Here is a 15,412-nt window from a genome sequence, read left to right as displayed (position 1 = left end):
TTGTTAATGAAATAAAGCTTGATAAATTATTAATAGGTTATATAGTATATATTTATTCAATATCTTTTTTACTGTTCGTGAAATATTCTATTTTTCTTTTCCTCACTAGGCTATTTTCCCTGTTGGGGCCCTGGGCTTATAGCATCCTGTTTTTCAACTAGGTTTGTAGCTTAACTAATGATATTAATGATAATAATAATAATAATGATAATAATAATAATAATAATGATAATTATAATAATAATAATAGTAATAATAATAATATCTAAAATAATAATAATAATAATAATAATAATAATAATAATAATAATAATAATAATAATAATAATAATAATATTAATATTAATAATAATAATAATGATAGAGGATCTAGAAAATTTTATCAATGCAATGAGGGAAAGATTGCAAATGTTTAAGATACCAGAAAAAATTAGATCTATCCAAGTATTCAGTGACCAAATTGAATGTTACAGATATAACATGAAGTCTTGATTTGCTTTTGTTTTGTAGGACAATGAGTTCTTCCCCTTGTTTGCACCCCTATTATTTAAAAACTATTTTTAAACCCTTTTAACTTTTTATCTAAGAAAACTTGTAGGCTATATCCAAGTCAGCAGCAGTTAAACCGGACCAGAAGAAGATTTTTTTTTTTTTTTTGTGAGTGGAACTTCCTTCTCCTCAAAGCATTTTTCTTCTTTCTAAAAGATTATTTCATCCACAATAAATTGTCAAGCAGAAGTGAGCTTGAATAAATCCACAATTATGAGAATCTTAAAGGAAAACAATATATTTCCTTTGCTATGAAAGATATGAAAAATACAAAATATTTCCTTACCTAATCGTTTAATAATGAAAATTAAATAATATAGATTATATAAATAGAAGCATTTATCAATGAAATATTTACTTCTAATAAAATATCCCTTGCATTAATTACTTTTACAGGTGATGTTTAATGTTGTAAGATGTAAATCTTTCCAAAAAGATTTTGTTATTAGTGGAGCTTTAATTAAAGGAAATTGGTCATCAGTAAAAGATTCATTAGTAAACAAGACCTGATTAAAGATAAACCTCATGAGAATAATGAGGATAAGAAATTATATCTTTTAACGAGACTGCATTCATTGGAGGAGGGAAGATTGTCAATTACAATCAAAATCTAAAATATCTTAATTCAATTAGTCCAAGATATGGAATTTGCCTATTAGCAAGTGTTTTAGCTACGTTAGTCGCCAACATTTTGTCGTATACATTTACTGACATTGTGCTGAGCCACCTCCGTTACTAACATTCCCTGTATTCACTTTGAATTCAATTTTTAAGATTTTGTTATCCATGGGACTACGTAGAGTAATATCAGTTACATAACAAATGCTTTATCACTTTCAGATTCACTTTACCAATAGGATGTGTCTCCAATAGTCAAAGTCATATAAGACTGATTTCCGCAGGTTGTAAATGGCGTCGTAGAAGCAGTTTCATAGACTCAAACGATATTGACTTCATCTGGTTTGCCTGCCTGGAAGGCTAATGGATTCCATGACTCTGGCAGAACAAACATCATAAAATGAAATCACGTTTGATCGTCACTTATTCGAGATTAAATGTTCCCGACGAGACTTTCCTTCCAGGCGCTGAGTATCTGTAACTTTCTGGAATACTGGAATATAGCATTTGCCTTGGGTAACGATGTCTAGCTCTTACTGGCTAGCTAAATAACGTCAGCCCGTTTGTTATGAAATAAACTGCATTACATTGTACAACTGGATTGAAGTGGAATATAATGAAATATTATTGATTCTAATCACTAAATCCGGCATGAATTTGATGATGATGTTAAAAATATCCCGATTGTGATAATTCCGTTTTTTTTTCTTTTTTTTTTTTTGTGTGTAAATCCTAAATTAGTATTCCAATCATAATTCTACTCTTATTTTAGGTTGGATAATTATTCTCTTTACTGAAGTATGAATATACATTATTAGTTTGATTGTCCCATATTAAAAAGAGAGAGAGAGAGAGAGAGAGAGAGAGAGAGAGAGAGAGAGAGAGAGAGAGAGAGAGAGAGAGAGAGAGAGAGAGAGAGAGAGAGAGAGAGAGAGAGTAGCCTCATCATCATCATCATCATCAGCATCTGTTCCAACGCCTTTTGACACAAAGGGCCTCAGTTAAATATAGTCAGTCGTCTCTACATTGAGCTTTTAAATCAATACTTCTCAATTCCTCATCTCATACATCATGGTTCGTAGTCTTCAGTCATGTAGGCTTGGTTATAATACGATATAATTAGAAAGGAGATTACAGCAATGCCGACTATGTAAAATATAATTTTTCACGTCTTTATTTATATCATCATAATTCCTTTTGCGAAATCTTTGTTAGGCAGTTAATTTTCATCGATTAACTTTAAAATTTCTCTTTTAGGGCTTTGGTGAGCGGGATGAGTAGGTTTTACCTATTGTTCTTATAGTAATCCTCTTAATGTATTTGGTTTCTCTCTGCATAATAATAATAATAATAATAATAATAATAATAATAATAATAATAATAATAATAATAATAATAATAATAATAATAATAATAATAATAATTTATTATTATTATTATTATTATTATTATTATTATTATTATTATTATTATTATTATTATTATTATTATTATTATCAAGAGCTAAGCTATAACCCTAGCTGGGGAAGAAGGATGCTATAAGCCCAAGGTCTAAACAGGGAAAATAGCCCCCTGAGAAAAAGAAACAAAGAAATAAATAAACTACGAGAGAAATAATACAAAAATTGAATATTTTAGTAACACTAATAACACTAAATCAGATCTTTCACGTATAAACTATGAAAACTTCAAAAAAAAAAATGGAGAGAAATAAGATAGAAACGCGTGTCCAAGTGTATCCTCAAGTGTAAAATTGACAAATGCAAATCTAAATTACCAATATTTATATTAATTCAATGGAATGAAAATGTTTAAATACTTCTTTTCCTTTTTTTTTAACAAATTAATCTCATCACCTCGTAGTATTTTTGTAGTATTCATAAACGCCACGCTGTTAAAACTTTTCCGTAATAAACGGTAAAAATACTGTAATAAATTTTGCCAGGCATTTACCGTTTTATAAACGGACATATAGACGTAAAGAACTGATATTATGGTAACCAATCCCTAAAATATAATAATAAAGTCGGGTAAAATTACGGTCGCCTGTATTTTACTGGAATACGGATGAGAAGAGTATGTTTTTATTGAGAATTTCCGATTAAAATTACGATTTTTTTAGCAGTAGTTTTTCCGATCATTGTTGCAAAGAGGCCTCTTTTTTTTGTTTTTAAGGTTTCAATGAGTTGCAAGAGTTTTTCTCTGAGTTCTTTTTACCTTTCAGATAGTATATTAACACGTCTATTGATCAGCCTGGCGAAAACTAATCGAGGCCCTTTGCGTCAATAGGCATAGGAGGAGATGATGATAATGATGATGATGACGATGATGACTGAGCTGACTAGCAACAGAATATAAGCTGTACTCTCTCTCTCTCTCTCTCTCTCTCTCTCTCTCTCTCTCTCTCTCTCTCTCTCTCTCTCTCTCTCTCTCTCTTCACCTACCATCGTAAATTTTTAGCAAACGTTGAATTTATTTTATACACAATTTAACCATGTAATTTTTTTATTACCATTTTCTTGTGTAATTTTTACTAATTACAGATCCAAAAATTATTAAAACTTTTTTTAGAGAGACTGAACAATCAGATGATAAAGTTCATTGCGAAAAAACTATCTTATTTGTAATCCTTAATGATATAGCGAACTAATGAAAATGACATTAATCATAGAACTCCAAAAAATAACTAAAAACCTTTTTAAATCAACCCTTTCAGATGATAACGAAAAATAAATACTCACTATCTGGCGCCGTAACTCAAACATAATGACAATTATTAATAGATAAGTTTTTATATACCATATTCTGTTCATAATGTCTAAAAAAAAAAAAAAGTTTATTGATTTTGCTATACGGAATTTATCATTGCATCAGGAACTTCTATCGATTAATTGATATCGTTTTTTATAAATAGAGAATAAAAGAATGATAAATTCAAAACCATAAAAGCTACGACTTTTCAAATGCCCAAGCATTGAATTACTCAGTTCGTAGCAGGGTTGACAGGTTGGCCTTTTTGGGGCCCAAAAACTCCAAATTTGGCCTTTTTGAAATTGGTTAGCCCTAAATGCTATATTTTCGGTCTTTTTCTACTATTAGGTTGGCCTTTTAAAGCTGCAGTTGATCAGACGTTGGCCTTTTCTCATTTGGAAAACCTGGCAACCCTGTAAGGAAGAGTTTCTTAGAAATATGAACTGGAGATATAGAAATGATAGTAAATTTACCTCGTTTCATATTGTTCTTCATCCCAGCTAAAGTGAGCTAGAGTATCTGGCCATCAAAACGTTACACGCTTCGGTAATTAATTTGATATTGGTTCCAGTTGTATTTTGGTTACTGATAAGTTTAGATTTAAAAACAATTTATGATTTTAATTTCCGCATTTCATGGGCTTTAAAGGTTTCAAGGCCATCATGAATGGCAGAGGCAAAGGACAGTGACATTGCCCTATCAAAAAGGATAATGCCCTAAAGACTGACCATGTATACATATGAACAGCGCCCAAGCCACCTCTCCACCTAAGCTAAGACAAACGGGGCTAAGCAGATACACATACAGGCTCCCCCAAACCCGCAATCCTTATCTCACTACGATAGTGGGGTTGCAGTGACCAAAGAAACTAACGCGTTTGACTGAGACTCTAACCCCAGTCTGACGTTCACCAGTCAGGAACGTTATCTGTTTTCATAGAGCAAAAAAAAGGTGGCTGTTGCAAAATTACGTTTAAATATTTAAACGCTTGTTGGAAAAATGGGAAATTAAAAGAAAACTACCAATCCTTCACAAATGTTCAATATATCTTTTTGTACTATCTAGGTATCAGATTTCCAACTCCTGTTTGGAAGTTTCTTTTGGCCTCTCACTATTGGATATTAGGATCAGGAATTACCTTATAAGAAAATGAAAATATGATTGGTACCTAGCTATATGTTGCTTTCCAGTGTTACCTAACTAAAGAAATATGTGACGCATATTCACATGCATGGATACGTACGGATATTATAGGCTATGATGTTCTTGATTTTTGGAATTAAGTCAAGTATCTACTCAATATGAATATATATATATATATATATATATATATATATATATATATATATATATATATATATATATATATATATATATATGTATGTATGTATATATGTATGTATATATATATATATATATATATATATATATATATATATATATATATATATGTGTGTGTATGTATGTATGTATATATATATATACATATATTTTTATATATACATATATCAAAATATGTATATATACATATTCATGTATACAGTATATATATATATATATATATATATATATATATATATATATATATATATATATGATAATAATAATAATAATAATAATAATAATAATAATAATAATAATAATAATAATAATAATAAATAAAAAAAAAACATAAATAACTCGAAAGTTAGAAAATAATATCTTATCAAATTTTTTCCTGCATATTCATAAACAACGAAATTTTCCTTTTAAACCCAAGTTAGTAAATAATATCGTATTTAGTTTGTTGTTGAATATATATAATTAACAAACGTCTCCTTTATACCTAGACCATTATATACCAACGTCATACCTGAGCTAAAATGGATTTACTATTGTACCTTTGGAAGCAAAGCCATTATACGAACTTACTCCTATCTGTGTGCACTACAATGGAGCTAAAAGCAGCACTTTCAAAAATCTAGTGCCTTTGTATTAATATTTTTTTTTTATTTGTCTGTGGCTGTTTCTGGTTAAACCCTCGAGAAAAATGCGAAATTTTTTTATGGATTTTATGATACTTTTGGAGTGGAAATCGATTTTTTTTCTTATGTTTATTCTTTAAAATGTTTATTAAGGATCAAACATAGGTATCCAATATTCGTGGTTATAGTTTGTAAAAAAAAAAATATTTTTGGAATTTGGAAATATTATTTCTTTCTTGAAATAATTTAACTGTATTTCTTAAGACAATTCTTTACAATAAGACACAATCGAAGGACAAATGAGATTGTATAATTTCCATTACTTGAGATTGTAATAAAGATAATTACTAATTTCTAATTTTCACTGATTACTGTAAGCACGGGGATAATACAATGGATGATCTTTCGTTACTTTGAGTCATGTGAAAATCAAATGGGAAACATATACCATACAATCTTTAGGTTTTAGTTTGTAAAATTGTCAAATACTGTCAGAAGCTGCACTCTTACCCGGGGTGAGGCTGTTATAATTGTTAGAAAATTATTCTAAAAATGACTAGTAATTATTTAATGTTATACATTGACAAAACACGTGAAAGGGAGTCTTTAACCATATGATGTAAGTTAAGTGGTTGATGATAAAAGGAATAGTATAAGATATTGTCTCTAAGGATCTGCAAATGACAATGAAGGGAATACTGATCATAAGGGAAAATGAAAATACGAAATATACGATTAAGTCCAGACTAGTTTCGTGATACTTCTTCAGAGGACTGATTTATTGAGGGTTTCTTTACATTTTATAGGGAAAGTAAACGTACGAACATACATATAGAGGCTTACAGAACAATGACACTCCCAAACCAGCTACCTGGGCTGTGGTCAGGTGTTTAGTGGGTGGAGATCCAACCTCATTAGACACCTGCCAAAAAGGGTCATTTCTGGTGACAGGTAAATTCTTGTTTTTTTTTACTTTCAATACAATTTATTTATATGAATAAGGGTAGCCTTATCTATATAAATACATAAGCAAAACTATATGTATATGTAAAACACTTCTATATATAAATATATAAAAAGACATATACGTACGTATACACAGACAGGCATACATACACAAACATGTATAATATATACATAGACAAATACATATGTGTACACATACTGGTATACATATACAGACACATACATGGACTTACATATAAATGTTTTTTTACACATGATTACCATGTACATATATATATATATATATATATATATATATATATATATATACATATATATATATATATATATATATATATATATATATATATATATATATATATATATATATATATATATATATATATGTATATATATATATACATATACTTATACATACATATACATACATACATATACATATACATATACACATATATACATTCAAACACACATGCATACATACACATACATATACACACATATACATACACATACACATATACATATACATACATGTATATATATATATACATATACACGCATACACATACGTATACATATACATATATATACACATACAGATTGAATAGTTTGGTACAATCAATAAATTTCACTATGGAGCTGGAGAATAATTGTACCCTACCTTTTTTGGACTGTCGCATACACAGATGTAAAAATAGACTCAAGTTTAGTGTATACAGAAAGCCAACGAATATCTCAGCATATGTCCATTACTACTCAAACCAAGGCAACAAAGTTAAGAAATCTGTATTTACTTCTATGTTTTTAAGAGCATTTCCAGTCTGCAGCCCTGAATATATTGATGATGAAATAAAGGAGATTAGAGCAATAGGTAAAAAACTGAAGTACCCAGAAATTGTGCTAGATGATGCATAAGATCAGTAAAAAAGACTTTTTTCGGTAATGATAACAGAAAAAACTACAACACACAAAATTTAATTGTACTGCCTTATTGTAATTCTTTTAAAGAAATTCCCCAACTGTTGAAAAATTTCAATGTAAATGTAGCATTTAAGAGTAACATTACAATTAAAACAGCCTTAATAAAGAATTCTCCTGACATTACCAAGGGATGTGTATATCGTATTCCATGCAATGCTTGTGAAAAATTCTATATTGGTCAAACTGGTAAAGCCCTAGAAAAGAGAATCGAACAACATAAGAAAAGTGTCAAATATGCTCAGGATAATAATGCACTCTTTGCTCACGTTAGAGATAAAAATCACACCATTAAATGGTCAGGTACAATGAAATTGGTTCATTCAAAAAACTTAGTGGAAAGAAACATCATACAGTCCAGTTTCATAAAAAAAAACTTTGAAAACAACTTGAATATTGGACATGGAATGTATAAACTCGACGCCTATATATGTAAAGAGATTTGTAAGCTATATAAAAAAAACTTTAACCACTTAATGTAGAACTGAATGTATTGTGAATAATTAACGTCACTGTCAAATTAATATTTAGACCTAAGCTACCATTCATTAAAGGGTACAATTGTTTTAATAGTATGCATAAGTACATTGGCACTATATAGTGTTATGCTATATACAAGTATTGATATATACGTGATTATATGCTTATTGTAATAATGTTGTATGTGCATAGATATATATATATATATATATATATATATATATATATATATATATATATATATATATATATATATATATATATATATATATATATATATATATATATATATACATATATATATATATATATATATATATATATATATATATATATATATATATATATATATGTATATATATATATATATATATTTATATATATATGTATATATATATATATATATATATATATATATATATATATATATATATATATATATATATATATATGTATATATATATACATATATATATATATATATATATATATATATATATATATAAATATACATATATATATACATATATATAAATATGTATATATACATATTCATGTATACAGTATATATATATATATATATATGTATATATATATATATATATGATAATAATAATAATAATAATAATAATAATAATAATAATAATAATTCAAAAAAACATGAATAACTCGAAAGTTAGAAAATAATATCTTATCAAATTTTTTCCTGCATATTCATAAACAACGAAATTTTCCTTTTAAACCCAAGTTAGTAAATAATATCGTATTTAGTTTGTTGTTGAATAAATATAAATAACAAACGTCTCCTTTATACCTAGACCATTATATACCAACGTCATACCTGAGCTAAAATAGATTTACTATTCTACCTTTGGAAGCGAAGCCATTATGCGAACTTACTCTTATCTGTGTGCACTACAATGGAGCTAAAAGCAGCACTTTCAAAAATCTAGTGCCTTTGTATTAATATTTTTTTTTTTTTTTAATTTGTCTGTGGCTTTTTCTGGTTAAACCCTCGAGAAAAATGCGAAATTTTTTTATGGATTTTGTGATACTTTTGGAGTGGAAATCGATTTTTTTCTTATGTTTATTCTTTAAAATGTTTATTAAGGATCAAACATAGGTATCCAATATTCGTGGTTATAGTTTGTAAAAAAAAAAAAAATATTTTTAGAATTTGGAAATATTATTTCTTTCTTGAAATAATTTAACTGTATTTCTTTGTTATGAAACAATTTTGCCTTCAAATAAAGTTCTACGCAATTTGGTCTGGAACTTAACTGGCTGAGCACACTCTGCTCTTCTTTTTTTTCTGGTTCTCTCCAAATTCGTTGGGCTGAACATAATGGGATAACTTCACTAGTTCGAACATTAAATTGCCCACGTGTTGGAGAATACATGTTATATTTCTTTTTCTTTTGAACTTAATTAACTTCCGACACACTAGTATTTGAGTATCTAAACAAGTCTTCGCCATGCAGGGCTATTTGAATCATTTCCATCCTTTACAGGCAATAATTCTAAATTAAATTTCTCATTTCTGCGTCGAAACTCACTTCCATTAGGGTTGGAAAATTACATCTGACTACGATTACAAACCATTTTATTAGTGACAAAATAGGGTATGAAAAGGGAAAAACACAATAAAAGAAAATAGTTGTTTGCAAGAGCAACATTCAAGGATATATGGCCTCCTGATATATAGTATTACGGTATCGATGAAGAATATTTATTCATATGAAAGGAAGGTATTAACCTATCCTGATCACATTTAACTTGGTTTTGATTTTAAGAAGAAAGTATCTAGCTAAGTTATGGTTTTAAAAAGATTACTATATTATTCCAATCACCAAAATGAACCATATAGTCACCTATGAGATAACTATATAGAACCACAGTTATTGTGACTCAGAGAGTTCTTTTAATCAAATGATTGTTTTCTCTCAAACTAATTTCTTTCTTATTGCTGATAATGTTTCGATTTACATAAGATCCAAAAGATATGCGCGATGGATGTACGAAATTGTATTGCTAATATATGAAAACTTTAATTACTTACTTGTTATTATCATTATTATTATGATTTGCTAAGCTACAACCCTAGTTGGAAAAGCAGGATGCTAAAAGTCTGAAGGACCCCAACAGGGAAAATAGCCCAGTGAGGAAAGGAAACAAGGGAAAATATATTTTAAGAACAGTAACAACATGAAAATATTTTTTTCTATATAAATTATAAAAACTTAAACAAAACAAGAGATAGAGAAATTAGATAGAAAAAGTGTGCCCGAGTGTACCCTCAAGCAATAACATCCTAATTTTTATCTATAGATACAATCTTTATTGTCTACATGTCCCTTCATTTTATTCTAGTTTACTTTTATGTATAACTTTTCAGCTTAAACATTCTTTCTTAACTTAAAATGATAAAAGCGTCTATAGATAAAAATAAATGGGAATGTTGACAAAGTTACTGATAAGGGCTTAAATGATATACTGCATATCTTTAATACGTTTGTGGTTGGAATGGTAAGATAATATTTAATAAACTCATGAGAGAGAGAGAGAGAGAGAGAGAGAGAGAGAGAGAGGAGAGAGAGAGAGAGAGAGAGAGAGAGAGAGAGAGAGAGAGAGAGAAAGGGGTATCACATGTATGAGAGAAACTCCTAATAAATCGACTTAATCAGGAATCTAAATGCAAATCACTTTTCTTCCCATCGCTTGAAAAAATGCAGAGATCTGGGCAGAAGCGTCGAACGGTAAAGTTGGAGTAATTTGGATGAGGAGTAACCTCGTGAGAGGAAATTGCCAAACTCGTGAGATTGATTAACCTGGAAAATTTTAAATGATCGGGAGGGAGAATCGTATAAAACCTATAGTTGGTTTTTGAATTGCAACAGGTCGTCCATCTAATTCTAATTAGTTCAATATGAATTTTATGTCAGCTGGGCAATGTAAATGTAAGAGATGCTGAAAAGATCGAAGAGAGAATGAAGGTTATCCACTAAACGTATGTAATGGCAGTCAGGTAAATTGTATGTTTATATATATCTTGAAAATTTATATATCTAGAAAACATAAAATAAAGTAAATTAATGATGGAATTTCTTGGAAAATTACATCTCTCTCTCTCTCTCTCTCTCTCTCTCTCTCTCTCTCTCTCTCTCTCTCTCTCATGTCTGCATTACCCCTCGAGACCTTCAGCGTGTCCTTTAAGACTTCTACAATTCCTGTACCTCCTTAGGCCTCATACTCTCCCCAGAAAAAAAAAGCAGAATCTTCCGTGCCCGGAATCTCTGAGACCTGCCAGTGTTCATTATGGGTGGGAATATTATACCTCAGTGCACACAGTATACATATCTAGGTGCATCAGTCAGGATCACCCCTGCTATACCTGCACGACACCGAACGCACCCCATGGTGAAAAACCTTCTTGATCGACCGGAGCCTCGCTTCACTCCCATCAAGTGGCTTGCCACCAGGGCCATAGGTATATCTATCCCGTGGCTAAAACCCTCTATATCCTCTCCTTAAGGTCAGTTGTTGACTATTTATCTCCTGCTTTAATTCAATTACCCTGACAGGCGTTACAATCTCTAGAACTGTTCTAAAATAGAATAATGAGGTTTATCCTAGGATGCCCTCCTTCCACTCGGATAGTCAACATGCAGACCGAACTCATGTTACCTTTATTGATAGAGAGAATTTATGCCAATGTAACTTTTTTTTTTTTTTTTTTTTTTTTTTTTGTTAAATGTCTACACTCTCCACAATTTACTCGAAACTTCTCTGCTGTCCTCAGAGCATCACTTGACGAAGATGCACCAAGACCTCAACTCTGGCCAGGGGGCCATAACCTAGTTAGGGCAGTATGTGAAAATCTTGGACACCTTGATATCGGTGTACCTAAGCAAGCATCATCCAAGATTTGCCACCATGGCGGGTTCCTATTCCTGCTGTCACTTTCACACCAACCTCTAAAGATGCCCATACCAGTCTACAGAAGCAGCTGGTTTTGGAAACAATATCCAAAGTATCAATATCAGTTCCGGCACGACACCACATATACGTTAACGGCTCAGTACAGGCAGATGGAAGTGCAGCACGTGCTATGTTCTCCCACACTTTAGAATCTCCTGAGGGTGGGTGGCATGGTCGCAGGTTGCCAAACTCATCCAGTTCCACTTATTGCGAACTTCAAGGTATGTGGGATGCAGTAACCCTACTTGTTAGAAAAAATGTGAATGGATTGGTGATCTGTGACTCCAAATCTGCACTCCAGGCACTGACATCTTCTAGGCGCAGTTGTGGCCGTGTTGTGCGAGACATATTATGTCAACTCGCTGCTGCTTAAAATGCCTCGCTTGTCTTGTGCTTCATGTGGATGCCCTCCCATATTGGGCTTGCTGGGAATGACATGGTGGACAGTCTTGCTAAAGCTGCCTGTATGCTGGACCTGGATGACAGAAATGTTGAGCCCTCATTTTGCTGCCTTAAACATACAATATATTCAGCAGCTTTTGCCTGTACAGTACAGTGTAGGGATGCACAAGGGCACTAGGGTTTCCATACAACATCATGATAACTTTCTGCTGAGCCGTCACAAGTACCGGTGACGTGGACTCCTGGTGCGTAGGCAAAATGTCGTAAATGCCAGGATAAGGTTAGGATATCGTCCTGTGTGGCAGGTTGGACAGACACTAGATATACCACACTACACCTCATGTAAACTGTGTAACCTTGCTAATGCCAATAACCTTGAACACTACTGCCTTCATTGCCCCACTGTCAGGAATCTGTTACCTCAAGGACAAAATTTACTTCAAACCTGCCAATATTTACTCAAAGATGACCACCTAAACGTAGTTTTGACTCGTCATCCACACTTTGGTGGCTGCTAAACTGTATGTTGCAGTTGTTGTTATAATGGAATACGATCTCATATATGTTATTTTTGTAACTGATATACTGATGATTAAATGCTGTAATTTTTTTTTTGTTGATTTCTGGTGTACTGTATGTAACTGCTAATATGTAACTTTGTTTGAAGTCTTATGGCGTAATAAATTCATTAAATCTCTCTCTCTCTCTCTCTCTCTCTCTCTCTCTCTCTCTCTCTCTCTCTCGCACTGATCTAGGATACACACGAATTCGTCATGAAATATATTCGGCTTTGCAAATACAAATATTTTATACATGCCAAACCTCCTAATTCTCTCTCTCTCTCTCTCTCTCTCTCTCTCTCTCTCTCTCTCTCTCTCTCTCTCTCTCTCTCTCTCTCATCACACAAAGACCTTAGTGATCGTTGAATCTTGCGATGATAAAATGGAGCAGTTGATATTGATTTTTATAAACACTTTTGGTACCTGCAGAAGGTAATTTTTCATACATATTTTCTAAGAGGAATAAATTAAAAGATAAATATATTTACGAGAAGGTTCCTACCAGTAAACGGAAACCATTGTTTCCTTTCCTCACTAGGCTATTTGCTCTGTCGGAGCCCCTGGGCTTGTAGCATCTTGCTTTTCCAACTAGTGTTGTAGCTGTGCAAGTAATAATAATGATAATAATAATAATAATAATAATAAAAATAATAATAATAATAATAATAATAATAATAATAATGATAATAATAATAATAATAATAATAATAATAATAATAATAATAATAATAATAATAATAATGATTAGTTTTAATGTGGAGGGGAGAGGCATGGAATGTACATATTCAGATAGATATTTTCACATATATTTACAGTATTGTTGATTACATGATATATCTGATCGAAATAGAAATAAAGACTAAGATAACAAAGAATCTTTGAAAGTAAAATGAAGACCTTAGTTTTAAATGAAAAATACAAGGAAAGAGGCAAACTACTTAAATATTTATAGAGTGTATATGCATGAAAAGATACGAACAATGAAAAAATAGGAGTGTCGGAAAAGCCTCAAGAATATTAACAGAATTATAAATGATAGATCAGGGATGGATTTGTCATATGAAAGAGATTGGGATAAGAGAGATTGATAGAGTGTTATGTTTGGACGTATGAATAAGATATAGAAATCAGGAGTGCCCCTTATAATAAAAAACAAGTGTTTGGTTATATATATATATATATATATATATATATATATATATATATATATATATATATATATATATCCATGTATATATATATATATATATATATATATATATATATATATATATATACATATATACATATATATATATATATATATATATATATATATATATATATACATATATATATATATATATATATATATATATACATATGTATATATATATATATATATATATATATATATATATATATATATACATATGTATATATATATATATATATATATATATATACATCTGTTTATATATACTGTACATATATAAGTATATATATACATATATATACAGTATATATTAATAGATGGATATATATATATATATATATATATATATATATATATATATATATATATATATATATATATATATATACATATATATATATATATGTGTATATATATACATACATATATATATATATATATATATATATATATATATATATATATATATATATATATATATATATATATATATATATATATATATATATCCGGTTACAATCAGCGGCATTAGCAGACGTATAATTACTCGGTCTCTCTTCGTCCCTTGGAAAAGGGGGAATGTAGTAGTCATACCGTGGTGAGATAAGGTTTTGTGTGCATATCTATCTGAATATCTAGACTTCCTTTTGACGGATCGCGTACAATAGTAGAGACATAGATTGACATGTTAATGGAGAATCTATTTTTTTTTTATTTACAAAAATATACAATTTTTATTTCTCACATAAGCTTTATAGAAGCCATACAGGGATAAATGTGTTGTTTATTTTTATCACAAGGCGTAATATTCATGGAAATATTAATGGGAAAACAACAACGGTTTTATATCCATACACGGTATGGTATAAATAGCACCTCCATCATGTTTTGACCTTTAAAGCACGTATACACATTTACATTTTGGAGGACTGGTGGCCTGTAAGATTTGAGTGATCTCCCCTACATCA

At 29.9% G+C, this 15,412-nt stretch overlaps 1 pseudogene; it reads left to right on the top strand.

Annotated features, from left to right (window-relative positions):
• The window catches only part of LOC137636191 (uncharacterized), a 20,113-nt pseudogene extending 6,906 nt beyond the window's left edge, over positions 1–13,207 (top strand).
• Positions 13,208–15,412: the final 2,205 nt, after the last annotated feature.

This window comes from Palaemon carinicauda, chromosome 1, assembly GCF_036898095.1.
Source record: "Palaemon carinicauda isolate YSFRI2023 chromosome 1, ASM3689809v2, whole genome shotgun sequence".
Classification (NCBI taxonomy): Eukaryota; Metazoa; Arthropoda; class Malacostraca; order Decapoda; family Palaemonidae; genus Palaemon; species Palaemon carinicauda.
This window is presented reverse-complemented; position numbering and strand designations above follow the sequence as displayed.